We start from the raw sequence: 25,546 nt of genomic DNA on the forward strand, positions 1-25,546 counted from the left end.
GACAAGCGACCGTACGAACGGTCGAACGAAACGTCCACATCCGCTGTGGTCTAGTGGCTAGGATACCTGGCTTTCACCCAGGAGGCCCGGGTTCGATTCCCGGTACAGGAACGGAATTTTTTCCACACGAATCGTGGCAAGTTTGAGCTGTCCGAGCAGCCGTTTGCCGTCCTGCTCGCAATATAGCTACTGTTTCGTGACCGTCAGCAGAATATAGACTAGGGAAGCAGACACACGACGACCATAGAAATGGTGTATGGCTTCATGCCACCTGTTTCCAGCGTAGGGCTGAGCAACTGCATCTGCCGAGGCCCGTTAGCTCAGTTGGTTAGAGCGTCGTGCTAATAACGCGAAGGTCGTGGGTTCGATCCCCCCACGGGCCACTACTCTTTTACTACTACGAAAAGGCAGCGCCGATTTCAGCTGGCGAGTGTGATGACCAAAAGATCATCACCCTGCGTGGAAGTTGACAGAGGATCCGAACCCGACTCGTCGGGAAGCGCTACAGCATTCACTCGGCAATGGCCATAATATCTTGAATACACTGGTTCTCAACCGATAAAGAGAAAATGAAAGAAAATGTCCGATTGCCGATGCGTAACAACTTTGGCCCTTGTCAGTACTTGGGCGGGTGAGCGCATGGGAACACAGGGCACTATTTGCACTTTTACTTCCTATTTTTGTTTCTCCTTTGTTTTCGGAGCTACAGCCCGATTCGGTCAGGGAGACGCCACCGTGAAATGAAGGGGGCGTGCTGTGTGTCCATCGCCTCGCCTCTCCTTACCTCTCTCAGTCGTTTCTCGTGCTTGTCGTTTTGATAAAGGCCGATTTGAGAGCGTCAGCTCTCGCGTCAGCTGAGCAAAGTCGAGACAAGTCGAGACACGAGACAAGTCGAGACACACTAAGGGCTGGTATGCAGCGAGTAAGAGCGCGAAAAAACAATAATTTAAGAGCGCGTGGCAAAAGTACTCATACGCGAAATTAAAAGCCTGCTGCGGTGGCCGGGAATCGAACCCGGATCAACTGCTTGGAAGGCAACTATGCTGACCATTACACCACCACCGCACAAGCGAGCGCCGCGCGTCCGCGCTGTGTCGGCTTCCCGCCAGTCGGCAGCGGCCGAAGGTGATCGTACCTGGCAGGCGCATTTCGAGGCAGGCTAGGGGAGCACATCCAGACGCATTCGGACAGCGTATCCGCGCACATTTCGCATCCTTTGGCAAGAGTTGGGCGCCGGCGACGCAAGAGTACGCAGAGGACCGCGTTCTGGCGGCATTTTTAAGCAGTGCAGTGCAGGATTCAGCGTCTGCAGCATCTTTCCCACAGAATGCTACGGCGCTTGACGGCAGTCCCACTTTCCCTTGAGACATCTGCTCGGGAAGCAGCGTCAAGTTACCGCTGGCCCCAGCATCGGTGGTTCGGTGGTAGAATGCTCGCCTGCCACGCGGGCGGCCCGGGTTCGATTCCCGGCCGATGCATCATTTTGCTTTTCCCGCGATGATGCTGCCGCGTGGCTTGAGCGCTTGAGATGCACGATCCACAAGAATGTGTAGCTGGATTTCCCTTGAGAAGGACCGAGAACGCAGCACTCGCGGGTCCCCACTAGGACGCTCGCATCATGTTCTACAGACTAGCGTCGGCCTGGCCTCACAAGTTGCTGGGTCCGGGTGCCTCCGAGGCTCTGAACTTTAACGACAAGGAGTGCTGCCTATCGTTGCAACAGCTGCAGCAGCACCGCAATCAACTGGGCCGGCAGTGCACGTGTAGCAACAGAACACGTTATCCAGGAAGTACAGTGTCTCTACGTCTAATATTGGGTACGGTATTTACCCAGTTTCCAGGACAAGCGGTGCACCCGTGCCTCGGTAGCGCAGTAGGCAGCGCGTAAGTCTCATAATCTTAAGGTCGTGAGTTCGATCCTCACCCGGGGCATTTAACTTTCTGTGACTGATGGTGGTGCTGTTGCTAGGGCGCCAACGTATTTCTTGTTTGTTATCCACAACGTTTCAACGCTTCAGCGGGAAAATGTTTACTTCCTGTTATTGCTACTTACAGCTTCCCTTTTCCTCTTCTCCCAGCAGAGCATGAAGCCAAAAGCATTGCTCTGCGACGTTTGAGGTGCGCGCCTTGCCAGTCAGTATGTGCAAAGATGCTCGCAAAGAGAGAGGGGCGCCGACGCGGCACTCGACACGAAATGCGACAAGCGACCGTACGAACGGTCGAACGAAACGTCCACATCCGCTGTGGTCTAGTGGCTAGGATACCTGGCTTTCACCCAGGAGGCCCGGGTTCGATTCCCGGTACAGGAACGGAATTTTTTCCACACGAATCGTGGCAAGTTTGAGCTGTCCGAGCAGCCGTTTGCCGTCCTGCTCGCAATATAGCTACTGTTTCGTGACCGTCAGCAGAATATAGACTAGGGAAGCAGACACACGACGACCATAGAAATGGTGTATGGCTTCATGCCACCTGTTTCCAGCGTAGGGCTGAGCAACTGCATCTGCCGAGGCCCGTTAGCTCAGTTGGTTAGAGCGTCGTGCTAATAACGCGAAGGTCGTGGGTTCGATCCCCCCACGGGCCACTACTCTTTTACTACTACGAAAAGGCAGCGCCGATTTCAGCTGGCGAGTGTGATGACCAAAAGATCATCACCCTGCGTGGAAGTTGACAGAGGATCCGAACCCGACTCGTCGGGAAGCGCTACAGCATTCACTCGGCAATGGCCATAATATCTTGAATACACTGGTTCTCAACCGATAAAGAGAAAATGAAAGAAAATGTCCGATTGCCGATGCGTAACAACTTTGGCCCTTGTCAGTACTTGGGCGGGTGAGCGCATGGGAACACAGGGCACTATTTGCACTTTTACTTCCTATTTTTGTTTCTCCTTTGTTTTCGGAGCTACAGCCCGATTCGGTCAGGGAGACGCCACCGTGAAATGAAGGGGGCGTGCTGTGTGTCCATCGCCTCGCCTCTCCTTACCTCTCTCAGTCGTTTCTCGTGCTTGTCGTTTTGATAAAGGCCGATTTGAGAGCGTCAGCTCTCGCGTCAGCTGAGCAAAGTCGAGACAAGTCGAGACACGAGACAAGTCGAGACACACTAAGGGCTGGTATGCAGCGAGTAAGAGCGCGAAAAAACAATAATTTAAGAGCGCGTGGCAAAAGTACTCATACGCGAAATTAAAAGCCTGCTGCGGTGGCCGGGAATCGAACCCGGATCAACTGCTTGGAAGGCAACTATGCTGACCATTACACCACCACCGCACAAGCGAGCGCCGCGCGTCCGCGCTGTGTCGGCTTCCCGCCAGTCGGCAGCGGCCGAAGGTGATCGTACCTGGCAGGCGCATTTCGAGGCAGGCTAGGGGAGCACATCCAGACGCATTCGGACAGCGTATCCGCGCACATTTCGCATCCTTTGGCAAGAGTTGGGCGCCGGCGACGCAAGAGTACGCAGAGGACCGCGTTCTGGCGGCATTTTTAAGCAGTGCAGTGCAGGATTCAGCGTCTGCAGCATCTTTCCCACAGAATGCTACGGCGCTTGACGGCAGTCCCACTTTCCCTTGAGACATCTGCTCGGGAAGCAGCGTCAAGTTACCGCTGGCCCCAGCATCGGTGGTTCGGTGGTAGAATGCTCGCCTGCCACGCGGGCGGCCCGGGTTCGATTCCCGGCCGATGCATCATTTTGCTTTTCCCGCGATGATGCTGCCGCGTGGCTTGAGCGCTTGAGATGCACGATCCACAAGAATGTGTAGCTGGATTTCCCTTGAGAAGGACCGAGAACGCAGCACTCGCGGGTCCCCACTAGGACGCTCGCATCATGTTCTACAGACTAGCGTCGGCCTGGCCTCACAAGTTGCTGGGTCCGGGTGCCTCCGAGGCTCTGAACTTTAACGACAAGGAGTGCTGCCTATCGTTGCAACAGCTGCAGCAGCACCGCAATCAACTGGGCCGGCAGTGCACGTGTAGCAACAGAACACGTTATCCAGGAAGTACAGTGTCTCTACGTCTAATATTGGGTACGGTATTTACCCAGTTTCCAGGACAAGCGGTGCACCCGTGCCTCGGTAGCGCAGTAGGCAGCGCGTAAGTCTCATAATCTTAAGGTCGTGAGTTCGATCCTCACCCGGGGCATTTAACTTTCTGTGACTGATGGTGGTGCTGTTGCTAGGGCGCCAACGTATTTCTTGTTTGTTATCCACAACGTTTCAACGCTTCAGCGGGAAAATGTTTACTTCCTGTTATTGCTACTTACAGCTTCCCTTTTCCTCTTCTCCCAGCAGAGCATGAAGCCAAAAGCATTGCTCTGCGACGTTTGAGGTGCGCGCCTTGCCAGTCAGTATGTGCAAAGATGCTCGCAAAGAGAGAGGGGCGCCGACGCGGCACTCGACACGAAATGCGACAAGCGACCGTACGAACGGTCGAACGAAACGTCCACATCCGCTGTGGTCTAGTGGCTAGGATACCTGGCTTTCACCCAGGAGGCCCGGGTTCGATTCCCGGTACAGGAACGGAATTTTTTCCACACGAATCGTGGCAAGTTTGAGCTGTCCGAGCAGCCGTTTGCCGTCCTGCTCGCAATATAGCTACTGTTTCGTGACCGTCAGCAGAATATAGACTAGGGAAGCAGACACACGACGACCATAGAAATGGTGTATGGCTTCATGCCACCTGTTTCCAGCGTAGGGCTGAGCAACTGCATCTGCCGAGGCCCGTTAGCTCAGTTGGTTAGAGCGTCGTGCTAATAACGCGAAGGTCGTGGGTTCGATCCCCCCACGGGCCACTACTCTTTTACTACTACGAAAAGGCAGCGCCGATTTCAGCTGGCGAGTGTGATGACCAAAAGATCATCACCCTGCGTGGAAGTTGACAGAGGATCCGAACCCGACTCGTCGGGAAGCGCTACAGCATTCACTCGGCAATGGCCATAATATCTTGAATACACTGGTTCTCAACCGATAAAGAGAAAATGAAAGAAAATGTCCGATTGCCGATGCGTAACAACTTTGGCCCTTGTCAGTACTTGGGCGGGTGAGCGCATGGGAACACAGGGCACTATTTGCACTTTTACTTCCTATTTTTGTTTCTCCTTTGTTTTCGGAGCTACAGCCCGATTCGGTCAGGGAGACGCCACCGTGAAATGAAGGGGGCGTGCTGTGTGTCCATCGCCTCGCCTCTCCTTACCTCTCTCAGTCGTTTCTCGTGCTTGTCGTTTTGATAAAGGCCGATTTGAGAGCGTCAGCTCTCGCGTCAGCTGAGCAAAGTCGAGACAAGTCGAGACACGAGACAAGTCGAGACACACTAAGGGCTGGTATGCAGCGAGTAAGAGCGCGAAAAAACAATAATTTAAGAGCGCGTGGCAAAAGTACTCATACGCGAAATTAAAAGCCTGCTGCGGTGGCCGGGAATCGAACCCGGATCAACTGCTTGGAAGGCAACTATGCTGACCATTACACCACCACCGCACAAGCGAGCGCCGCGCGTCCGCGCTGTGTCGGCTTCCCGCCAGTCGGCAGCGGCCGAAGGTGATCGTACCTGGCAGGCGCATTTCGAGGCAGGCTAGGGGAGCACATCCAGACGCATTCGGACAGCGTATCCGTGCACATCGCGCGGGGCAGCGGGACGGTTGCGGCTTTGTTTACGTCGCCGGGACTTTGGCGCTTCGTTCTTCGTGATTGCTGCTTTACAGATTTGTAAGTAACAAAATGTCGACATTTTCGAGAGCTAACACCGTTCAGTGTGTCTTTGATAGAAGTGCTGTCCGTCCTACCGCATTTGAAATACACGAATGGTTATTCGAAAACTTAAAGATACCGGAAGAAATCGTAGACACCTTTCAATTGGACTTTGTTCAGTATTGCTTGTTCTTGAAATTTACGTCTGGGGACATGTGTGAAAAATTTGTTGCTAAATTTGGTGGCAGTCGCCGTTTTAAACATGCCGATGGTAGTATTAGTAATGTGCAAATTGTGGCGTCAGGGTTTGGAATTCGAACTGTCCGTGTTTTTAATGTACCACCTGAATGCCCTGATCAAGTTTTATCTCGTGCCTTGTCGCGGTTTGGTGACGTTCTGAACATTACGATGGAGAAATGGTCTAGTGCATACCGTTATAAAGTTGCTAGTGGTGTCCGTAGTGTACGGATGGACCTGAAACAACATATTCCTTCCTACTTTGTAATCGGTGGGGTTCGTGCACAGATCTCATATATCGGGCAACCGCCGACATGTGCCGTATGTCATTCCACGGAACATTTAAGGGGTGCCTGCCCTCGACGGCGGCCTGTTCAGTTACCGCGCCAAGATGTTGTGGGTGGTAGCGATAACTTTGTGCCCCTTATGAGTGAGATTGTAGCAGGAACATCCTTTACCGGTCCGCCCGACCGACCGACCGTGCGACCGTCGGCCGTTGCTTCTGTCGAAGACAGGTCCGTCGCGGAACATAATAACACGACTGTCGGGCAGGAGGAAATGGAGGTTGTCCAGGACCCGCCTGCCCCGACCGACCGGGTTGATGACGAACGGGACGTACGCCCTGTTAATACTGATGCCGTTCAATCGGGATCGGTGGAGGCAACAGACGCTTCTTTACCCCCGCCGCCCCTCCCGGTGCCAACTTCTGCCGAAACTGTAACGCCTTCAGCGGAAAGCAAAAAGCAACGCCGCCAGCGGGGCAAGGGTAAACAGGTCAGGGATCCGAACCCGGCCGCCCTCGCGAATCCGCCAGCCACGGAGAGTGGCAGTGAAAGTGAGCCAATGTCACAGGGTTCCTCCCGTAATAGCAGCCCCGCCAGGACAGAGAAGATTCGAGCACACACTGCTCACTTGAAACAATTTCTCAGTGCCGGGAAGGAACAGGACATTGCTGCTGCTAAGCGTAAATTAGAACAGGCCAGTGAGCAGTTACCACAGCGCCCGCGCAAACATTCGGTGCCGTCGCAGCCGGCCGTAACATCGCGCGGCGGCCAGGCGGAAGCCACCCAGACGTCGGGCGACGCACGACCACCCCCGCCACCTGACAGTCACAGCCCGTGGTGGCAGCAGCAGGAGGACGAGGGGGGCCAGTAGACGTGTGCGAAGACCCACATCGTTGTCATGAGTCCACCTACATTGCACTTGACCTGGAAACTACTGTGTCTTGTACTGCGTCCAGTGTATTGTCGTGCCATGTTTTTGTAGAATTGCTACTAACCACTATAGTGTTTTAAGACCTATTGAAATATCCATTTTTACGCCAGCTGCTGTTCGTTTCAGTATAAGTCCGGCATTTTATCACTTCGTTGGTGTTTTTCCTCTTGCTCTGTATTGTCCATCTGCTTAAAATGTCAACGCACCCACGACCAACGAGTATGTTTTCTGTTTTGACATTAAACGTTGCCGGTATCTCAGCGGGGCACAAGGTCGCAGCTTTTCAAGACGTTTTGTTTCATGGAAATTTTAGTATTGCCCTTCTTCAAGAAGTATCCAGTGACGTTTTTAGCAATATCCCAGGCTATGATGTTGTTTACAATCTGAATAGTGATAATAATTGTGGCACTGCGATTTTATATAAGTCGTCTTTAGAACCTACAGACATCCAACTTCTCCCAAATGGTCGTGTCTTAGCGTGTGTGATTGAGGGAGTTCAATTTGTCAACGTCTATGTGCCCTCGGGGACTGATCAAAAACGCACACGCGCTCGTTTTTTTACCACGGACATATGCCCCTTTTTGGCTACGGCTCGCCCTATCATATTGGGTGGTGATTTTAATTGTGTTGTTGCCTCTGCTGACCAATACCCCACCCCCACTAAATGTGCTGAACTGATTACCCTTTTAAATGCAGTGGACTTGCGTGATTCGTGGCGTCACTACCATCCCGTTATGACGCAGTATACGCACTTTTCTACTGGAGGGGCCAGTAGAATTGATAGGATCTACGTTTCACGGGAACTCACAGACGCTTTATGCGCAGTCGAAGTACTGCCTGTCGCCATGAGTGATCACTGTGGCTACGTGTGTGTTTTGCGGTTGCAGTGCTGTCGCACGAAATCTCTTCCGGCATATTGGAAATTAAATACCGGCCATCTGGGTGCCGAAGGGCTCCGTGCGGAGATACGTGTAGCATGGCAGCAGTGTTTAGCAAAGTTCCACACTTACGGATCCTGCATCGAGTGGTGGGTGGCGCATGCCAAACCGATTTTGCGGACGGCGGCGCAGTTATATAGTCGAGAAGCGAGTTACTGGCACAGGCGTACGTTAGCATTTTATCAGCAGTGCTTAAAGGATGCTATCACTGCACCTGTTGGCCCCGATGCCAACATTAGACTCCGCTTGAGCAAAATTAAAACCCAGATTCTGAGGCTGCACCGGGAACGGTCGAGAGGTTTAACGATTCGGAGCCGTCCGTTATGCCACATCGATGACGAGGAGCCGACGCTCTATCATCTCGCCAGGGAGAAGAAACAGGCTCGCAAAAAGTACGTTGCTGCGCTAGAAACTGATGGGGGGATTGTCTTATCGCAGCGGCACGAAATTGTACGCCATATCTCCGACTATTATACTTCGCTCTTTCACGACACTACCGTGGACGGAGAGGCCACGAGACTTTTATTACATGACGTAGTCGACTGCATGTCCGAACCTGACCGTGAAGAGCTGGTTGCAGAGGTGTCTAATCAGGACGTGTTACAGATCTTGAAAGCCAGTGCAACGGGCAAGTCGCCTGGACCCGACGGTCTCCCTACAGAATTTTATATTACTTTCTGGGATATTGTAGGGGACAAGTTCACGGTACTGGTGAACGAAGTGCTTCGCGGCTTCGTCATCCCGAGTCAGTTTCTCGAAGGGCACATTGTTCTTCTCCCTAAAAAACAGGGTCCGTGTCGTGTCACCGATCTGCGGCCGATTACGCTGCTGAATGCTGATTACAAGTTGGCGGCCAGATGTGTTGCAGCGAAGTTACAGGCAGTCATGGACAAAGTCATCTGCCCGTTTCAATCCTGTGGCGTTAAGAGGCGGACCATTTTCAATGCAGCGTCTACCTATCGTGACATCATCGCTTACTCCGCCGTCCATCGGCTTTCAGCCGGTGTTCTTTCTCTGGACTTTGCCAACGCGTTTGACAGGATGAGCCACGATTATTTGATGCATGTTATGGACAGGATGGGCTTTGGCCTCCGCTTCATTTGCGTGATTCGCCATTTCCTGACAGGGGCCAGTTCGGTGGTGACAATAAATGGATGGAGAACACCACCTATAGTTCTTCGTAGGTCGGTGCGACAGGGATGTCCCTTATCTATGTACCTTTTTGTCATTGCTTTGGACCCACTGCTGCGTGCGCTTGACCGCACGATAGGCGGCGTGGATATTCATCTTGCCACTGTGAAATGTCTCGCTTATGCTGATGACGTAGGTGTTTTTATCGGCGACGAAGACGATTTTCATCACATCCGGCCCTTACTGAGGAGGTATGAACGTGCGTCGGGTGCCTTGATAAATCCAAGGAAGACCGTAATGATTCCTTTAGGAAATTGTGAAGTGGATCCCGATCAGACTTGGTTTCGCGTAGCCCGTCACCACATTATCTTGGGCCTTGACGTTACTGCTAATCCCCAACAGATGCGGGCGCGCACCTGGCGCCGGCTGCTCAATCATGTCAAAGGCCTTTGTAAGACTTACGCCAGCCGACGCCTCACCCTCCTCCAGAAGGTCGACCTAATTAACAGCGCCGTGTATTCCAAGGCGTGGTACGTGGCACAACTCCTGGACGTTCCACGACCACTCGCCCGATCATTTTCGCAGGCCGCTTACTGGCTCCTGTGGCGCCACGAAATCTTCAAGGTTCGGGCGGCAACGTGCGTCCTCGACACCACCTTCGGAGGACTCGGCCTCGTCGATTTTTCCAGGAAGTGTTCGGCGCTGCTGGTGCACCGCATGGCCACCTTGCAAGCTGACAGCCCGGATGGAACGGCGGCGGCCATGCTCGTCGCTTACCGGCCGCCCTCCGAGAGCGCACCGGTGTCCGTGGTGGGCATCCCGTATCAACTCGGCTACGTCAGAGCTTACTACCTGCAGCGGAGCTACGTACTGGAAACGGCGCTGGACAGGAACAGGACTGTTCGCCGACTGTATGCGGCGATGGTGGGGAGGCCTCCCCCTCACAAGCTCGCTCTTCGTTTCCCCGCGACCGACTGGCGGCAAGTGTGGCTGAATATTCATCACTCCGTGTTGCCCTCCGGCGTTCGGTCCCAGTGGTATAAACTGGTTAACAATACGGTGGCCACAAACCAACGTCTCTCGGACATCCGCCTGCTGCCGTCTGCCAACTGTGGTGCTTGCGGCGTTCCAGACACACGGGAGCATCGCTTTCAATGTCGCCTCGTGTCGGCCATCTGGGAACTGTGTAGGGTCATGGTGGCTCTGATCAACAGGACGACACCCTCGCACGTGACTCTCAATGATGTTCTTGCGCCAGGGTTTAAACCCTTCCCTCGCGCGAAGCACAATACCATGGTGTGGCTCTTAGGTCACACAGTCTTCGCCATTCTGGATTGCCAATTCCAGGACGTATACACATATTTAGCATACTTGTGGGATGCACGTTCCCATGTACAGCGGCTGAAACATTATAACGAACTTTTTGCCAATTTTCTGTGTGCGGCGTTAAAACATGGTTACGCGAAGATGTTCAATAAGTGATACATTGCAAACTCCATTTAAGACTGAAGAGCCTATCTCTTCTTTTTCGTTTTTTTTTTTTTTCTTTCAATCATTTTTGTTTGGATTTGACCAGATGGTTTTGATGGATCTGTGAGACAATTATGCGCTAAAGAAGAAGATTATCTTTTATTTACTTTATTTGACTTATGGCAGTGGTGCATTTCGTTTTCCACATGGAAGTGACAATATTATTTTAATTCCCATTTACTACCTTCTTCTTATGATCTTAGGAGTGAGTTTTTAGTTTGTCTTCTCCACGCGCATCCTTTTCTCCGAGAATGGACATGGAAATTAATTGTGTGTTTTTTGTATAAGAAGGAACTCTCCTAAGACTTTTAGTTACTCGTCGTCTGTGGCATCTTTTAGGATGGATCTTTTATTTTGCCATTTTCATTGTTTGAAAGGAACATTGTCTTTTATTGTGCCTTTCCTTCATGGACGGAAGATTAGAGTTTGATGAAGAATTTTCATTTCTTTTTTGATTTTCACGGTATGATCCACGAGAGCAAGCCGTCGGCGACGAGCGTCTACCACAACAGATATGATAGCGTTGAAGCTCGCCGATGAAGGCATATTTTGGTGAGAGCATGGAGGGCTATAAGGGGAGTTGGGAGGCCCTAAAATGCAAAAAAAAAAAAAAAAAAAAAAAGTGGTAGAATGCTCGCCTGCCACGCGGGCGGCCCGGGTTCGATTCCCGGCCGATGCATCATTTTGCTTTTCCCGCGATGATGCTGCCGCGTGGCTTGAGCGCTTGAGATGCACGATCCACAAGAATGTGTAGCTGGATTTCCCTTGAGAAGGACCGAGAACGCAGCACTCGCGGGTCCCCACTAGGACGCTCGCATCATGTTCTACAGACTAGCGTCGGCCTGGCCTCACAAGTTGCTGGGTCCGGGTGCCTCCGAGGCTCTGAACTTTAACGACAAGGAGTGCTGCCTATCGTTGCAACAGCTGCAGCAGCACCGCAATCAACTGGGCCGGCAGTGCACGTGTAGCAACAGAACACGTTATCCAGGAAGTACAGTGTCTCTACGTCTAATATTGGGTACGGTATTTACCCAGTTTCCAGGACAAGCGGTGCACCCGTGCCTCGGTAGCGCAGTAGGCAGCGCGTAAGTCTCATAATCTTAAGGTCGTGAGTTCGATCCTCACCCGGGGCATTTAACTTTCTGTGACTGATGGTGGTGCTGTTGCTAGGGCGCCAACGTATTTCTTGTTTGTTATCCACAACGTTTCAACGCTTCAGCGGGAAAATGTTTACTTCCTGTTATTGCTACTTACAGCTTCCCTTTTCCTCTTCTCCCAGCAGAGCATGAAGCCAAAAGCATTGCTCTGCGACGTTTGAGGTGCGCGCCTTGCCAGTCAGTATGTGCAAAGATGCTCGCAAAGAGAGAGGGGCGCCGACGCGGCACTCGACACGAAATGCGACAAGCGACCGTACGAACGGTCGAACGAAACGTCCACATCCGCTGTGGTCTAGTGGCTAGGATACCTGGCTTTCACCCAGGAGGCCCGGGTTCGATTCCCGGTACAGGAACGGAATTTTTTCCACACGAATCGTGGCAAGTTTGAGCTGTCCGAGCAGCCGTTTGCCGTCCTGCTCGCAATATAGCTACTGTTTCGTGACCGTCAGCAGAATATAGACTAGGGAAGCAGACACACGACGACCATAGAAATGGTGTATGGCTTCATGCCACCTGTTTCCAGCGTAGGGCTGAGCAACTGCATCTGCCGAGGCCCGTTAGCTCAGTTGGTTAGAGCGTCGTGCTAATAACGCGAAGGTCGTGGGTTCGATCCCCCCACGGGCCACTACTCTTTTACTACTACGAAAAGGCAGCGCCGATTTCAGCTGGCGAGTGTGATGACCAAAAGATCATCACCCTGCGTGGAAGTTGACAGAGGATCCGAACCCGACTCGTCGGGAAGCGCTACAGCATTCACTCGGCAATGGCCATAATATCTTGAATACACTGGTTCTCAACCGATAAAGAGAAAATGAAAGAAAATGTCCGATTGCCGATGCGTAACAACTTTGGCCCTTGTCAGTACTTGGGCGGGTGAGCGCATGGGAACACAGGGCACTATTTGCACTTTTACTTCCTATTTTTGTTTCTCCTTTGTTTTCGGAGCTACAGCCCGATTCGGTCAGGGAGACGCCACCGTGAAATGAAGGGGGCGTGCTGTGTGTCCATCGCCTCGCCTCTCCTTACCTCTCTCAGTCGTTTCTCGTGCTTGTCGTTTTGATAAAGGCCGATTTGAGAGCGTCAGCTCTCGCGTCAGCTGAGCAAAGTCGAGACAAGTCGAGACACGAGACAAGTCGAGACACACTAAGGGCTGGTATGCAGCGAGTAAGAGCGCGAAAAAACAATAATTTAAGAGCGCGTGGCAAAAGTACTCATACGCGAAATTAAAAGCCTGCTGCGGTGGCCGGGAATCGAACCCGGATCAACTGCTTGGAAGGCAACTATGCTGACCATTACACCACCACCGCACAAGCGAGCGCCGCGCGTCCGCGCTGTGTCGGCTTCCCGCCAGTCGGCAGCGGCCGAAGGTGATCGTACCTGGCAGGCGCATTTCGAGGCAGGCTAGGGGAGCACATCCAGACGCATTCGGACAGCGTATCCGCGCACATTTCGCATCCTTTGGCAAGAGTTGGGCGCCGGCGACGCAAGAGTACGCAGAGGACCGCGTTCTGGCGGCATTTTTAAGCAGTGCAGTGCAGGATTCAGCGTCTGCAGCATCTTTCCCACAGAATGCTACGGCGCTTGACGGCAGTCCCACTTTCCCTTGAGACATCTGCTCGGGAAGCAGCGTCAAGTTACCGCTGGCCCCAGCATCGGTGGTTCAGTGGTAGAATGCTCGCCTGCCACGCGGGCGGCCCGGGTTCGATTCCCGGCCGATGCATCATTTTGCTTTTCCCGCGATGATGCTGCCGCGTGGCTTGAGCGCTTGAGATGCACGATCCACAAGAATGTGTAGCTGGATTTCCCTTGAGAAGGACCGAGAACGCAGCACTCGCGGGTCCCCACTAGGACGCTCGCATCATGTTCTACAGACTAGCGTCGGCCTGGCCTCACAAGTTGCTGGGTCCGGGTGCCTCCGAGGCTCTGAACTTTAACGACAAGGAGTGCTGCCTATCGTTGCAACAGCTGCAGCAGCACCGCAATCAACTGGGCCGGCAGTGCACGTGTAGCAACAGAACACGTTATCCAGGAAGTACAGTGTCTCTACGTCTAATATTGGGTACGGTATTTACCCAGTTTCCAGGACAAGCGGTGCACCCGTGCCTCGGTAGCGCAGTAGGCAGCGCGTAAGTCTCATAATCTTAAGGTCGTGAGTTCGATCCTCACCCGGGGCATTTAACTTTCTGTGACTGATGGTGGTGCTGTTGCTAGGGCGCCAACGTATTTCTTGTTTGTTATCCACAACGTTTCAACGCTTCAGCGGGAAAATGTTTACTTCCTGTTATTGCTACTTACAGCTTCCCTTTTCCTCTTCTCCCAGCAGAGCATGAAGCCAAAAGCATTGCTCTGCGACGTTTGAGGTGCGCGCCTTGCCAGTCAGTATGTGCAAAGATGCTCGCAAAGAGAGAGGGGCGCCGACGCGGCACTCGACACGAAATGCGACAAGCGACCGTACGAACGGTCGAACGAAACGTCCACATCCGGTGTGGTCTAGTGGCTAGGATACCTGGCTTTCACCCAGGAGGCCCGGGTTCGATTCCCGGTACCGGAACGGAATTTTTTCCACACGAATCGTGGCAAGTTTGAGCTGTCCGAGCAGCCGTTTGCCGTCCTGCTCGCAATATAGCTACTGTTTCGTGACCGTCAGCAGAATATAGACTAGGGAAGCAGACACACGACGACCATAGAAATGGTGTATGGCTTCATGCCACCTGTTTCCAGCGTAGGGCTGAGCAACTGCATCTGCCGAGGCCCGTTAGCTCAGTTGGTTAGAGCGTCGTGCTAATAACGCGAAGGTCGTGGGTTCGATCCCCCCACGGGCCACTACTCTTTTACTACTACGAAAAGGCAGCGCCGATTTCAGCTGGCGAGTGTGATGACCAAAAGATCATCACCCTGCGTGGAAGTTGACAGAGGATCCGAACCCGACTCGTCGGGAAGCGCTACAGCATTCACTCGGCAATGGCCATAATATCTTGAATACACTGGTTCTCAACCGATAAAGAGAAAATGAAAGAAAATGTCCGATTGCCGATGCGTAACAACTTTGGCCCTTGTCAGTACTTGGGCGGGTGAGCGCATGGGAACACAGGGCACTATTTGCACTTTTACTTCCTATTTTTGTTTCTCCTTTGTTTTCGGAGCTACAGCCCGATTCGGTCAGGGAGACGCCACCGTGAAATGAAGGGGGCGTGCTGTGTGTCCATCGCCTCGCCTCTCCTTACCTCTCTCAGTCGTTTCTCGTGCTTGTCGTTTTGATAAAGGCCGATTTGAGAGCGTCAGCTCTCGCGTCAGCTGAGCAAAGTCGAGACAAGTCGAGACACGAGACAAGTCGAGACACACTAAGGGCTGGTATGCAGCGAGTAAGAGCGCGAAAAAACAATAATTTAAGAGCGCGTGGCAAAAGTACTCATACGCGAAATTAAAAGCCTGCTGCGGTGGCCGGGAATCGAACCCGGATCAACTGCTTGGAAGGCAACTATGCTGACCATTACACCACCACCGCACAAGCGAGCGCCGCGCGTCCGCGCTGTGTCGGCTTCCCGCCAGTCGGCAGCGGCCGAAGGTGATCGTACCTGGCAGGCGCATTTCGAGGCAGGCTAGGGGAGCACATCCAGACGCATTCGGACAGCGTATCCGCGCACATTTCGCATCCTTTGGCAAGAGTTGGGCGCCGGCGACGCAAGAGTACGCAGAGGACCGCGTTCTGGCGGCATTTTTAAGCAGTGCAGTGCAGGATTCAGCGTCTGCAGCATCTTTCCCACAGAATGCTACGGCGCTTGACGGCAGTCCCACTTTCCCTTGAGACATCTGCTCGGGAAGCAGCGTCAAGTTACCGCTGGCCCCAGCATCGGTGGTTCAGTGGTAGAATGCTCGCCTGCCACGCGGGCGGCCCGGGTTCGATTCCCGGCCGATGCATCATTTTGCTTTTCCCGCGATGATGCTGCCGCGTGGCTTGAGCGCTTGAGATGCACGATCCACAAGAATGTGTAGCTGGATTTCCCTTGAGAAGGACCGAGAACGCAGCACTCGCGGGTCCCCACTAGGACGCTCGCATCATGTTCTACAGACTAGCGTCGGCCTGGCCTCACAAGTTGCTGGGTCCGGGTGCCTCCGAGGCTCTGAACTTTAACGACAAGGAGTGCTGCCTATCGTTGCAACAGCTGCAGCAGCACCGCAATCAACTGGGCCGGCAGTGCACGTGTAGCAACAGAACACGTTATCCAGGAAGTACAGTGTCTCTACGTCTAATATTGGGTACGGTATTTACCCAGTTTCCAGGACAAGCGGTGCACCCGTGCCTCGGTAGCGCAGTAGGCAGCGCGTAAGTCTCATAATCTTAAGGTCGTGAGTTCGATCCTCACCCGGGGCATTTAACTTTCTGTGACTGATGGTGGTGCTGTTGCTAGGGCGCCAACGTATTTCTTGTTTGTTATCCACAACGTTTCAACGCTTCAGCGGGAAAATGTTTACTTCCTGTTATTGCTACTTACAGCTTCCCTTTTCCTCTTCTCCCAGCAGAGCATGAAGCCAAAAGCATTGCTCTGCGACGTTTGAGGTGCGCGCCTTGCCAGTCAGTATGTGCAAAGATGCTCGCAAAGAGAGAGGGGCGCCGACGCGGCACTCGACACGAAATGCGACAAGCGACCGTACGAACGGTCGAACGAAACGTCCACATCCGCTGTGGTCTAGTGGCTAGGATACCTGGCTTTCACCCAGGAGGCCCGGGTTCGATTCCCGGTACAGGAACGGAATTTTTTCCACACGAATCGTGGCAAGTTTGAGCTGTCCGAGCAGCCGTTTGCCGTCCTGCTCGCAATATAGCTACTGTTTCGTGACCGTCAGCAGAATATAGACTAGGGAAGCAGACACACGACGACCATAGAAATGGTGTATGGCTTCATGCCACCTGTTTCCAGCGTAGGGCTGAGCAACTGCATCTGCCGAGGCCCGTTAGCTCAGTTGGTTAGAGCGTCGTGCTAATAACGCGAAGGTCGTGGGTTCGATCCCCCCACGGGCCACTACTCTTTTACTACTACGAAAAGGCAGCGCCGATTTCAGCTGGCGAGTGTGATGACCAAAAGATCATCACCCTGCGTGGAAGTTGACAGAGGATCCGAACCCGACTCGTCGGGAAGCGCTACAGCATTCACTCGGCAATGGCCATAATATCTTGAATACACTGGTTCTCAACCGATAAAGAGAAAATGAAAGAAAATGTCCGATTGCCGATGCGTAACAACTTTGGCCCTTGTCAGTACTTGGGCGGGTGAGCGCATGGGAACACAGGGCACTATTTGCACTTTTACTTCCTATTTTTGTTTCTCCTTTGTTTTCGGAGCTACAGCCCGATTCGGTCAGGGAGACGCCACCGTGAAATGAAGGGGGCGTGCTGTGTGTCCATCGCCTCGCCTCTCCTTACCTCTCTCAGTCGTTTCTCGTGCTTGTCGTTTTGATAAAGGCCGATTTGAGAGCGTCAGCTCTCGCGTCAGCTGAGCAAAGTCGAGACAAGTCGAGACACGAGACAAGTCGAGACACACTAAGGGCTGGTATGCAGCGAGTAAGAGCGCGAAAAAACAATAATTTAAGAGCGCGTGGCAAAAGTACTCATACGCGAAATTAAAAGCCTGCTGCGGTGGCCGGGAATCGAACCCGGATCAACTGCTTGGAAGGCAACTATGCTGACCATTACACCACCACCGCACAAGCGAGCGCCGCGCGTCCGCGCTGTGTCGGCTTCCCGCCAGTCGGCAGCGGCCGAAGGTGATCGTACCTGGCAGGCGCATTTCGAGGCAGGCTAGGGGAGCACATCCAGACGCATTCGGACAGCGTATCCGCGCACATTTCGCATCCTTTGGCAAGAGTTGGGCGCCGGCGACGCAAGAGTACGCAGAGGACCGCGTTCTGGCGGCATTTTTAAGCAGTGCAGTGCAGGATTCAGCGTCTGCAGCATCTTTCCCACAGAATGCTACGGCGCTTGACGGCAGTCCCACTTTCCCTTGAGACATCTGCTCGGGAAGCAGCGTCAAGTTACCGCTGGCCCCAGCATCGGTGGTTCAGTGGTAGAATGCTCGCCTGCCACGCGGGCGGCCCGGGTTCGATTCCCGGCCGATGCATCATTTTGCTTTTCCCGCGATGATGCTGCCGCGTGGCTTGAGCGCTTGAGATGCACGATCCACAAGAATGTGTAGCTGGATTTCCCTTGAGAAGGACCGAGAACGCAGCACTCGCGGGTCCCCACTAGGACGCTCGCATCATGTTCTACAGACTAGCGTCGGCCTGGCCTCACAAGTTGCTGGGTCCGGGTGCCTCCGAGGCTCTGAACTTTAACGACAAGGAGTGCTGCCTATCGTTGCAACAGCTGCAGCAGCACCGCAATCAACTGGGCCGGCAGTGCACGTGTAGCAACAGAACACGTTATCCAGGAAGTACAGTGTCTCTACGTCTAATATTGGGTACGGTATTTACCCAGTTTCCAGGACAAGCGGTGCACCCGTGCCTCGGTAGCGCAGTAGGCAGCGCGTAAGTCTCATAATCTTAAGGTCGTGAGTTCGATCCTCACCCGGGGCATTTAACTTTCTGTGACTGATGGTGGTGCTGTTGCTAGGGCGCCAACGTATTTCTTGTTTGTTATCCACAACGTTTCAACGCTTCAGCGGGAAAATGTTTACTTCCTGTTATTGCTACTTACAGCTTCCCTTTTCCTCTTCTCCCAGCAGAGCATGAAGCCAAAAGCATTGCTCTGCGACGTTTGAGGTGCGCGCCTTGCCAGTCAGTATGTGCAAAGATGCTCGCAAAGAGAGAGGGGCGCCGACGCGGCACTCGACACGAAATGCGACAAGCGACCGTACGAACGGTCGAACGAAACGTCCACATCCGCTGTGGTCTAGTGGCTAGGATACCTGGCTTTCACCCAGGAGGCCCGGGTTCGATTCCCGGTACAGGAACGGAATTTTTTCCACACGAATCGTGGCAAGTTTGAGCTGTCCGAGCAGCCGTTTGCCGTCCTGCTCGCAATATAGCTACTGTTTCGTGACCGTCAGCAGAATATAGACTAGGGAAGCAGACACACGACGACCATAGAAATGGTGTATGGCTTCATGCCACCTGTTTCCAGCGTAGGGCTGAGCAACTGCATCTGCCGAGGCCCGTTAGCTCAGTTGGTTAGAGCGTCGTGCTAATAACGCGAAGGTCGTGGGTTCGATCCCCCCACGGGCCACTACTCTTTTACTACTACGAAAAGGCAGCGCCGATTTCAGCTGGCGAGTGTGATGACCAAAAGATCATCACCCTGCGTGGAAGTTGACAGAGGATCCGAACCCGACTCGTCGGGAAGCGCTACAGCATTCACTCGGCAATGGCCATAATATCTTGAATACACTGGTTCTCAACCGATAAAGAGAAAATGAAAGAAAATGTCCGATTGCCGATGCGTAACAACTTTGGCCCTTGTCAGTACTTGGGCGGGTGAGCGCATGGGAACACAGGGCACTATTTGCACTTTTACTTCCTATTTTTGTTTCTCCTTTGTTTTCGGAGCTACAGCCCGATTCGGTCAGGGAGACGCCACCGTGAAATGAAGGGGGCGTGCTGTGTGTCCATCGCCTCGCCTCTCCTTACCTCTCTCAGTCGTTTCTCGTGCTTGTCGTTTTGATAAAGGCCGATTTGAGAGCGTCAGCTCTCGCGTCAGCTGAGCAAAGTCGAGACAAGTCGAGACACGAGACAAGTCGAGACACACTAAGGGCTGGTATGCAGCGAGTAAGAGCGCGAAAAAACAATAATTTAAGAGCGCGTGGCAAAAGTACTCATACGCGAAATTAAAAGCCTGCTGCGGTGGCCGGGAATCGAACCCGGATCAACTGCTTGGAAGGCAACTATGCTGACCATTACACCACCACCGCACAAGCGAGCGCCGCGCGTCCGCGCTGTGTCGGCTTCCCGCCAGTCGGCAGCGGCCGAAGGTGATCGTACCTGGCAGGCGCATTTCGAGGCAGGCTAGGGGAGCACATCCAGACGCATTCGGACAGCGTATCCGCGCACATTTCGCATCCTTTGGCAAGAGTTGGGCGCCGGCGACGCAAGAGTACGCAGAGGACCGCGTTCTGGCGGCATTTTTAAGCAGTGCAGTGCAGGATTCAGCGTCTGCAGCATCTTTCCCACAGAATGCTACGGCGCTTGACGGCAGTCCCACTTTCCCTTGAGACATCTGCTCGGGAAGCAGCGTCAAGTTACCGCTGGCCCCAGCATCGGTGGTTCAGTGGTAGAATGCTCGCCTGCCACGCGGGCGGCCCGGGTTCGATTCCCGGCCGATGCATCATTTTGCTTTTCCCGCGATGATGCTGCCGCGTGGCTTGAGCGCTTGAGATGCACGATCCACAAGAATGTGTAGCTGGATTTCCCTTGAGAAGGACCGAGAACGCAGCACTCGCGGGTCCCCACTAGGACGCTCGCATCATGTTCTACAGACTAGCGTCGGCCTGGCCTCACAAGTTGCTGGGTCCGGGTGCCTCCGAGGCTCTGAACTTTAACGACAAGGAGTGCTGCCTATCGTTGCAACAGCTGCAGCAGCACCGCAATCAACTGGGCCGGCAGTGCACGTGTAGCAACAGAACACGTTATCCAGGAAGTACAGTGTCTCTACGTCTAATATTGGGTACGGTATTTACCCAGTTTCCAGGACAAGCGGTGCACCCGTGCCTCGGTAGCGCAGTAGGCAGCGCGTAAGTCTCATAATCTTAAGGTCGTGAGTTCGATCCTCACCCGGGGCATTTAACTTTCTGTGACTGATGGTGGTGCTGTTGCTAGGGCGCCAACGTATTTCTTGTTTGTTATCCACAACGTTTCAACGCTTCAGCGGGAAAATGTTTACTTCCTGTTATTGCTACTTACAGCTTCCCTTTTCCTCTTCTCCCAGCAGAGCATGAAGCCAAAAGCATTGCTCTGCGACGTTTGAGGTGCGCGCCTTGCCAGTCAGTATGTGCAAAGATGCTCGCAAAGAGAGAGGGGCGCCGACGCGGCACTCGACACGAAATGCGACAAGCGACCGTACGAACGGTCGAACGAAACGTCCACATCCGCTGTGGTCTAGTGGCTAGGATACCTGGCTTTCACCCAGGAGGCCCGGGTTCGATTCCCGGTACAGGAACGGAATTTTTTCCACACGAATCGTGGCAAGTTTGAGCTGTCCGAGCAGCCGTTTGCCGTCCTGCTCGCAATATAGCTACTGTTTCGTGACCGTCAGCAGAATATAGACTAGGGAAGCAGACACACGACGACCATAGAAATGGTGTATGGCTTCATGCCACCTGTTTCCAGCGTAGGGCTGAGCAACTGCATCTGCCGAGGCCCGTTAGCTCAGTTGGTTAGAGCGTCGTGCTAATAACGCGAAGGTCGTGGGTTCGATCCCCCCACGGGCCACTACTCTTTTACTACTACGAAAAGGCAGCGCCGATTTCAGCTGGCGAGTGTGATGACCAAAAGATCATCACCCTGCGTGGAAGTTGACAGAGGATCCGAACCCGACTCGTCGGGAAGCGCTACAGCATTCACTCGGCAATGGCCATAATATCTTGAATACACTGGTTCTCAACCGATAAAGAGAAAATGAAAGAAAATGTCCGATTGCCGATGCGTAACAACTTTGGCCCTTGTCAGTACTTGGGCGGGTGAGCGCATGGGAACACAGGGCACTATTTGCACTTTTACTTCCTATTTTTGTTTCTCCTTTGTTTTCGGAGCTACAGCCCGATTCGGTCAGGGAGACGCCACCGTGAAATGAAGGGGGCGTGCTGTGTGTCCATCGCCTCGCCTCTCCTTACCTCTCTCAGTCGTTTCTCGTGCTTGTCGTTTTGATAAAGGCCGATTTGAGAGCGTCAGCTCTCGCGTCAGCTGAGCAAAGTCGAGACAAGTCGAGACACGAGACAAGTCGAGACACACTAAGGGCTGGTATGCAGCGAGTAAGAGCGCGAAAAAACAATAATTTAAGAGCGCGTGGCAAAAGTACTCATACGCGAAATTAAAAGCCTGCTGCGGTGGCCGGGAATCGAACCCGGATCAACTGCTTGGAAGGCAACTATGCTGACCATTACACCACCACCGCACAAGCGAGCGCCGCGCGCGTCCGCGCTGTGTCGGCTTCCCGCCAGTCGGCAGCGGCCGAAGGTGATCGTACCTGGCAGGCGCATTTCGAGGCAGGCTAGGGGAGCACATCCAGACGCATTCGGACAGCGTATCCGCGCACATTTCGCATCCTTTGGCAAGAGTTGGGCGCCGGCGACGCAAGAGTACGCAGAGGACCGCGTTCTGGCGGCATTTTTAAGCAGTGCAGTGCAGGATTCAGCGTCTGCAGCATCTTTCCCACAGAATGCTACGGCGCTTGACGGCAGTCCCACTTTCCCTTGAGACATCTGCTCGGGAAGCAGCGTCAAGTTACCGCTGGCCCCAGCATCGGTGGTTCAGTGGTAGAATGCTCGCCTGCCACGCGGGCGGCCCGGGTTCGATTCCCGGCCGATGCATCATTTTGCTTTTCCCGCGATGATGCTGCCGCGTGGCTTGAGCGCTTGAGATGCACGATCCACAAGAATGTGTAGCTGGATTTCCCTTGAGAAGGACCGAGAACGCAGCACTCGCGGGTCCCCACTAGGACGCTCGCATCATGTTCTACAGACTAGCGTCGGCCTGGCCTCACAAGTTGCTGGGTCCGGGTGGCCTCCGAGGCTCTGAAACTTTAACGACAAGGAGTGCTGCCTATCGTTGCAACAGCTGCAGCAGCACCGCAATCAACTGGGCCGGCAGTGCACGTGTAGCAACAGAACACGTTATCCAGGAAGTACAGTGTCTCTACGTCTAATATTGGGTACGGTATTTACCCAGTTTCCAGGACAAGCGGTGCACCCGTGCCTCGGTAGCGCAGTAGGCAGCGCGTAAGTCTCATAATCTTAAGGGTCGTGAGTTCGATCCTCACCCGGGGCATTTAACTTTCTGTGACTGATGGTGGTGCTGTTGCTAGGGCGCCAACGTATTTTCTTGTTTGTTATCCACAACGTTTCAACGCTTCAGGCGGGAAAATGTTTACTTCCTGTTATTGCTACTTACAGCTTCCCTTTTCCTCTTCTCCCAGCAGAGCATGAAGCCAAAAGCATTTGCTCTGCGACGTTTGAGGTGCGCGCCTTGCCAGTCCAGTATGTGCAAAGATGCTCGCAAAGAGAGAGGGGCGCCGACGCGGCACTCGACACGAAATGCGACAAGCGACCGTACGAACGGTCGAACGAAACGTCCACATCCGCTGTGGGTCTAGTGGCTAGGATACCTGGCTTTCACCCAGGAGGCCCGGGTTCGATTCCCGGTACAGGAACGGAATTTTTTCCACACGAATCGTGGCAAGTTTGAGCTGTCCGAGCAGCCGTTTGCCGTCCTGCTCGCAATATAGCTACTGTTTCGTGACCGTCAGCAGAATATAGACTAGGGAAGCAGACCACACGACGACCATAGAAATGGGTGTATGGCTTCATGCCACCTGTTTTCCAGCGTAGGGCTGAGCAACTGCATCTGCCGAGGCCCGTTTAGCTCAGTTGGTTAGAGCGTCGTGCTAATAACGCGAAGGTCGTGGGTTCGATCCCCCCACGGGCCACTACTCTTTTACTACTACGAAAAGGCAGCGCCGATTTCAGCTGGCGAGTGTGATGACCAAAAGATCATCACCCTGCGTGGAAGTTGGACAGAGGATCCGAACCCGACTCGTCGGGAAGCGCTACAGCATTCACTCGGCAATGGCCATAATATCTTGAATACACTGGTTTCTCAACCGATAAAGAGAAAATGAAAGAAAAATGTCCGATTGCCGATGCGTAACAACTTTGGCCCTTGTCAGTACTTGGGGCGGGTGAGCGCATGGGAACACAGGGCACTATTTGCACTTTTACTTCCTATTTTTGTTTCTCCTTTGTTTTCGGAGCTACAGCCCGATTCGGTCAGGGAGACGCCACCGTGAAATGAAGGGGGCGTGCTGTGTGTCCATCGCCTCGCCTCTCCTTACCTCTCTCAGTCGTTTTCTCGTGCTTGTCGTTTTGATAAAGGCCGATTTGAGAGCGTCAGCTCTCGCGTCAGCTGAGCAAAGTCGAGGACAAGTCGAGACACGAGACAAGTCGAGACACACTAAGGGCTGGTATGCAGCGAGTAAGAGCGCGAAAAAACAATAATTTAAGAGCGCGTGGCAAAAGTACTCATACGCGAAATTAAAAGGCCTGCTGCGGTGGCCGGGAATCGAACCCGGATCAAACTGCTTGGAAGGCAACTATGCTGACCATTACACCACCACCGCACAAGCGAGCGCCGCGCGTCCGCGCTGTGTCGGCTTCCCGCCAGTCGGCAGCGGCCGAAGGTGATCGTACCTGGCAGGCGCATTTTCGAGGCAGGCTAGGGGAGCACATCCAGACGCATTCGGACAGGCGTATCCGCGCACATTTCGCATCCTTTGGCAAGAGTTGGGGCGCCGGCGACGCAAGAGTACGCAGAGGACCGCGTTTCTGGCGGGCATTTTTAAGCAGTGCAGTGCAGGATTCAGCGTCTGCAGCATCTTTCCCACAGAATGCTACGGCGCTTGACGGCAGTCCCACTTTCCCTTGAGACATCTGCTCGGGAAGCAGCGTCAAGTTACCGCTGGCCCCAGCATCGGTGGTTCAGTGGTAGAATGCTCGCCTGCCCACGCGGGCGGCCCGGGTTCGATTCCCGGCCGATGCATCATTTTGCTTTTCCCGCGATGATGCTGCCGCGTGGCTTGAGCGCTTGAGATGGCACGATCCACAAGAATGTGTAGCTGGATTTCCCTTGAGAAAGGACCGAGAACGCAGCACTCGCGGGTCCCCCACTAGGACGCTCGCATCATGTTCTACAGGACTAGCGTCGGCCTGGCCTCACAAGTTGCTGGGTCCGGGTGCCCTCCGAGGCTCTGAACTTTAACGACAAGGAGTGCTGCCTATCGTTGCAACAGCTGCAGCAAGCACCGCAATCAACTGGGCCGGCAGTGCACGTGTAGCAACAGAACACGTTTATCCAGGGAAGTACAGTGTCTCTACGTCTAATATTGGGGTACGGTATTTTACCCAGTTTCCAGGACAAGCGGTGCACCCGTGCCTCGGTAAGCGCAGTAGGCAGCGCGTAAGTCTCATAATCTTTAAGGTCGTTGAGTTCGATCCTCACCCGGGGCATTTAACTTTTCTGTGACCTGATGGTGGTGCTGTTGCTAGGGCGCCAACGTATTTCTTGTTTGTTATCCCACAACGTTTTTCAACGCTTCAGCGGGAAAAATGTTTACTTCCTGTTATTTGCTACTTACAGCTTCCCTTTTCCTCTTCTCCCAGCAGAGCATGAAGCCAAAAGCATTGCTCCTGCGACGTTTGAGGTTGCGCGCCTTGCCAGTCAGTATGTGCAAAGATGCTCGCAAAGAGAGAGGGGGCGCCGACGCGGCACTCGACACGAAATGCGACAAGCGACCGTACGAACGGTCGAACGAAACGTCCACATCCGCTGTGGTCTAGTGGCTAGGATACCTGGCTTTTCACCCAGGAGGCCCGGGTTCGATTTCCCGGTACAGGAACGGAATTTTTTTCCACACGAATCGTGGCAAGTTTGAGCTGTCCGAGCAGCCGTTTGCCGTCCTGCTCGCAATA

General features: G+C 53.6%; 42 non-coding genes across 42 annotated transcripts; 33 read left to right on the top strand and 9 right to left on the bottom strand.

Moving 5' to 3' along the window:
* The first annotated feature begins 39 nt into the window (after positions 1-39).
* On the top strand, positions 40-111 carry Trnae-uuc (transfer RNA glutamic acid (anticodon UUC)). Its single transcript has one exon. It is a non-coding gene; the product is annotated as a tRNA-Glu (tRNA).
* A 198-nt stretch (positions 112-309) lies between these two features.
* On the top strand, positions 310-383 carry Trnai-aau (transfer RNA isoleucine (anticodon AAU)). The gene has a single exon. It is a non-coding gene; the product is annotated as a tRNA-Ile (tRNA).
* A 610-nt stretch (positions 384-993) lies between these two features.
* Positions 994-1,065, bottom strand: Trnag-ucc (transfer RNA glycine (anticodon UCC)). Its single transcript has one exon. It is a non-coding gene; the product is annotated as a tRNA-Gly (tRNA).
* Positions 1,066-1,407: 342 nt separating this feature from the next.
* Positions 1,408-1,478, top strand: Trnag-gcc (transfer RNA glycine (anticodon GCC)). The gene has a single exon. It is a non-coding gene; the product is annotated as a tRNA-Gly (tRNA).
* A 381-nt stretch (positions 1,479-1,859) lies between these two features.
* On the top strand, positions 1,860-1,932 carry Trnam-cau (transfer RNA methionine (anticodon CAU)). Its single transcript has one exon. It is a non-coding gene; the product is annotated as a tRNA-Met (tRNA).
* A 305-nt stretch (positions 1,933-2,237) lies between these two features.
* Trnae-uuc (transfer RNA glutamic acid (anticodon UUC)) lies at positions 2,238-2,309 on the top strand. The gene has a single exon. It is a non-coding gene; the product is annotated as a tRNA-Glu (tRNA).
* Positions 2,310-2,507: 198 nt separating this feature from the next.
* Trnai-aau (transfer RNA isoleucine (anticodon AAU)) lies at positions 2,508-2,581 on the top strand. The gene has a single exon. It is a non-coding gene; the product is annotated as a tRNA-Ile (tRNA).
* Positions 2,582-3,191: 610 nt separating this feature from the next.
* Trnag-ucc (transfer RNA glycine (anticodon UCC)) lies at positions 3,192-3,263 on the bottom strand. The gene has a single exon. It is a non-coding gene; the product is annotated as a tRNA-Gly (tRNA).
* Positions 3,264-3,605: 342 nt separating this feature from the next.
* On the top strand, positions 3,606-3,676 carry Trnag-gcc (transfer RNA glycine (anticodon GCC)). The gene has a single exon. It is a non-coding gene; the product is annotated as a tRNA-Gly (tRNA).
* Positions 3,677-4,057: 381 nt separating this feature from the next.
* Positions 4,058-4,130, top strand: Trnam-cau (transfer RNA methionine (anticodon CAU)). Its single transcript has one exon. It is a non-coding gene; the product is annotated as a tRNA-Met (tRNA).
* A 305-nt stretch (positions 4,131-4,435) lies between these two features.
* On the top strand, positions 4,436-4,507 carry Trnae-uuc (transfer RNA glutamic acid (anticodon UUC)). The gene has a single exon. It is a non-coding gene; the product is annotated as a tRNA-Glu (tRNA).
* Positions 4,508-4,705: 198 nt separating this feature from the next.
* Trnai-aau (transfer RNA isoleucine (anticodon AAU)) lies at positions 4,706-4,779 on the top strand. The gene has a single exon. It is a non-coding gene; the product is annotated as a tRNA-Ile (tRNA).
* Positions 4,780-5,389: 610 nt separating this feature from the next.
* Positions 5,390-5,461, bottom strand: Trnag-ucc (transfer RNA glycine (anticodon UCC)). Its single transcript has one exon. It is a non-coding gene; the product is annotated as a tRNA-Gly (tRNA).
* A 6,321-nt stretch (positions 5,462-11,782) lies between these two features.
* Trnam-cau (transfer RNA methionine (anticodon CAU)) lies at positions 11,783-11,855 on the top strand. The gene has a single exon. It is a non-coding gene; the product is annotated as a tRNA-Met (tRNA).
* A 305-nt stretch (positions 11,856-12,160) lies between these two features.
* Trnae-uuc (transfer RNA glutamic acid (anticodon UUC)) lies at positions 12,161-12,232 on the top strand. The gene has a single exon. It is a non-coding gene; the product is annotated as a tRNA-Glu (tRNA).
* Positions 12,233-12,430: 198 nt separating this feature from the next.
* On the top strand, positions 12,431-12,504 carry Trnai-aau (transfer RNA isoleucine (anticodon AAU)). Its single transcript has one exon. It is a non-coding gene; the product is annotated as a tRNA-Ile (tRNA).
* A 610-nt stretch (positions 12,505-13,114) lies between these two features.
* Trnag-ucc (transfer RNA glycine (anticodon UCC)) lies at positions 13,115-13,186 on the bottom strand. The gene has a single exon. It is a non-coding gene; the product is annotated as a tRNA-Gly (tRNA).
* A 342-nt stretch (positions 13,187-13,528) lies between these two features.
* Trnag-gcc (transfer RNA glycine (anticodon GCC)) lies at positions 13,529-13,599 on the top strand. The gene has a single exon. It is a non-coding gene; the product is annotated as a tRNA-Gly (tRNA).
* Positions 13,600-13,980: 381 nt separating this feature from the next.
* Trnam-cau (transfer RNA methionine (anticodon CAU)) lies at positions 13,981-14,053 on the top strand. The gene has a single exon. It is a non-coding gene; the product is annotated as a tRNA-Met (tRNA).
* A 305-nt stretch (positions 14,054-14,358) lies between these two features.
* On the top strand, positions 14,359-14,430 carry Trnae-uuc (transfer RNA glutamic acid (anticodon UUC)). Its single transcript has one exon. It is a non-coding gene; the product is annotated as a tRNA-Glu (tRNA).
* A 198-nt stretch (positions 14,431-14,628) lies between these two features.
* Trnai-aau (transfer RNA isoleucine (anticodon AAU)) lies at positions 14,629-14,702 on the top strand. The gene has a single exon. It is a non-coding gene; the product is annotated as a tRNA-Ile (tRNA).
* Positions 14,703-15,312: 610 nt separating this feature from the next.
* On the bottom strand, positions 15,313-15,384 carry Trnag-ucc (transfer RNA glycine (anticodon UCC)). Its single transcript has one exon. It is a non-coding gene; the product is annotated as a tRNA-Gly (tRNA).
* A 342-nt stretch (positions 15,385-15,726) lies between these two features.
* Trnag-gcc (transfer RNA glycine (anticodon GCC)) lies at positions 15,727-15,797 on the top strand. The gene has a single exon. It is a non-coding gene; the product is annotated as a tRNA-Gly (tRNA).
* Positions 15,798-16,178: 381 nt separating this feature from the next.
* Positions 16,179-16,251, top strand: Trnam-cau (transfer RNA methionine (anticodon CAU)). The gene has a single exon. It is a non-coding gene; the product is annotated as a tRNA-Met (tRNA).
* A 305-nt stretch (positions 16,252-16,556) lies between these two features.
* Trnae-uuc (transfer RNA glutamic acid (anticodon UUC)) lies at positions 16,557-16,628 on the top strand. Its single transcript has one exon. It is a non-coding gene; the product is annotated as a tRNA-Glu (tRNA).
* A 198-nt stretch (positions 16,629-16,826) lies between these two features.
* Positions 16,827-16,900, top strand: Trnai-aau (transfer RNA isoleucine (anticodon AAU)). The gene has a single exon. It is a non-coding gene; the product is annotated as a tRNA-Ile (tRNA).
* Positions 16,901-17,510: 610 nt separating this feature from the next.
* Trnag-ucc (transfer RNA glycine (anticodon UCC)) lies at positions 17,511-17,582 on the bottom strand. Its single transcript has one exon. It is a non-coding gene; the product is annotated as a tRNA-Gly (tRNA).
* Positions 17,583-17,924: 342 nt separating this feature from the next.
* Positions 17,925-17,995, top strand: Trnag-gcc (transfer RNA glycine (anticodon GCC)). The gene has a single exon. It is a non-coding gene; the product is annotated as a tRNA-Gly (tRNA).
* Positions 17,996-18,376: 381 nt separating this feature from the next.
* On the top strand, positions 18,377-18,449 carry Trnam-cau (transfer RNA methionine (anticodon CAU)). Its single transcript has one exon. It is a non-coding gene; the product is annotated as a tRNA-Met (tRNA).
* A 305-nt stretch (positions 18,450-18,754) lies between these two features.
* Positions 18,755-18,826, top strand: Trnae-uuc (transfer RNA glutamic acid (anticodon UUC)). Its single transcript has one exon. It is a non-coding gene; the product is annotated as a tRNA-Glu (tRNA).
* A 198-nt stretch (positions 18,827-19,024) lies between these two features.
* Trnai-aau (transfer RNA isoleucine (anticodon AAU)) lies at positions 19,025-19,098 on the top strand. Its single transcript has one exon. It is a non-coding gene; the product is annotated as a tRNA-Ile (tRNA).
* A 610-nt stretch (positions 19,099-19,708) lies between these two features.
* Trnag-ucc (transfer RNA glycine (anticodon UCC)) lies at positions 19,709-19,780 on the bottom strand. The gene has a single exon. It is a non-coding gene; the product is annotated as a tRNA-Gly (tRNA).
* A 342-nt stretch (positions 19,781-20,122) lies between these two features.
* Positions 20,123-20,193, top strand: Trnag-gcc (transfer RNA glycine (anticodon GCC)). The gene has a single exon. It is a non-coding gene; the product is annotated as a tRNA-Gly (tRNA).
* A 381-nt stretch (positions 20,194-20,574) lies between these two features.
* Positions 20,575-20,647, top strand: Trnam-cau (transfer RNA methionine (anticodon CAU)). Its single transcript has one exon. It is a non-coding gene; the product is annotated as a tRNA-Met (tRNA).
* Positions 20,648-20,952: 305 nt separating this feature from the next.
* On the top strand, positions 20,953-21,024 carry Trnae-uuc (transfer RNA glutamic acid (anticodon UUC)). Its single transcript has one exon. It is a non-coding gene; the product is annotated as a tRNA-Glu (tRNA).
* A 198-nt stretch (positions 21,025-21,222) lies between these two features.
* Positions 21,223-21,296, top strand: Trnai-aau (transfer RNA isoleucine (anticodon AAU)). The gene has a single exon. It is a non-coding gene; the product is annotated as a tRNA-Ile (tRNA).
* Positions 21,297-21,906: 610 nt separating this feature from the next.
* Positions 21,907-21,978, bottom strand: Trnag-ucc (transfer RNA glycine (anticodon UCC)). The gene has a single exon. It is a non-coding gene; the product is annotated as a tRNA-Gly (tRNA).
* A 344-nt stretch (positions 21,979-22,322) lies between these two features.
* Trnag-gcc (transfer RNA glycine (anticodon GCC)) lies at positions 22,323-22,393 on the top strand. The gene has a single exon. It is a non-coding gene; the product is annotated as a tRNA-Gly (tRNA).
* A 383-nt stretch (positions 22,394-22,776) lies between these two features.
* Positions 22,777-22,850, top strand: Trnam-cau (transfer RNA methionine (anticodon CAU)). Its single transcript has one exon. It is a non-coding gene; the product is annotated as a tRNA-Met (tRNA).
* Positions 22,851-23,433: 583 nt separating this feature from the next.
* Trnai-aau (transfer RNA isoleucine (anticodon AAU)) lies at positions 23,434-23,508 on the top strand. The gene has a single exon. It is a non-coding gene; the product is annotated as a tRNA-Ile (tRNA).
* Positions 23,509-24,125: 617 nt separating this feature from the next.
* Trnag-ucc (transfer RNA glycine (anticodon UCC)) lies at positions 24,126-24,198 on the bottom strand. Its single transcript has one exon. It is a non-coding gene; the product is annotated as a tRNA-Gly (tRNA).
* Positions 24,199-25,008: 810 nt separating this feature from the next.
* Trnam-cau (transfer RNA methionine (anticodon CAU)) lies at positions 25,009-25,084 on the top strand. Its single transcript has one exon. It is a non-coding gene; the product is annotated as a tRNA-Met (tRNA).
* Positions 25,085-25,546: the final 462 nt, after the last annotated feature.

The sequence above is a fragment of the Schistocerca serialis genome, unplaced genomic scaffold (genome assembly GCF_023864345.2).
Source record: "Schistocerca serialis cubense isolate TAMUIC-IGC-003099 unplaced genomic scaffold, iqSchSeri2.2 HiC_scaffold_1252, whole genome shotgun sequence".
Lineage (NCBI taxonomy): Eukaryota > Metazoa > Arthropoda > Insecta > Orthoptera > Acrididae > Schistocerca > Schistocerca serialis.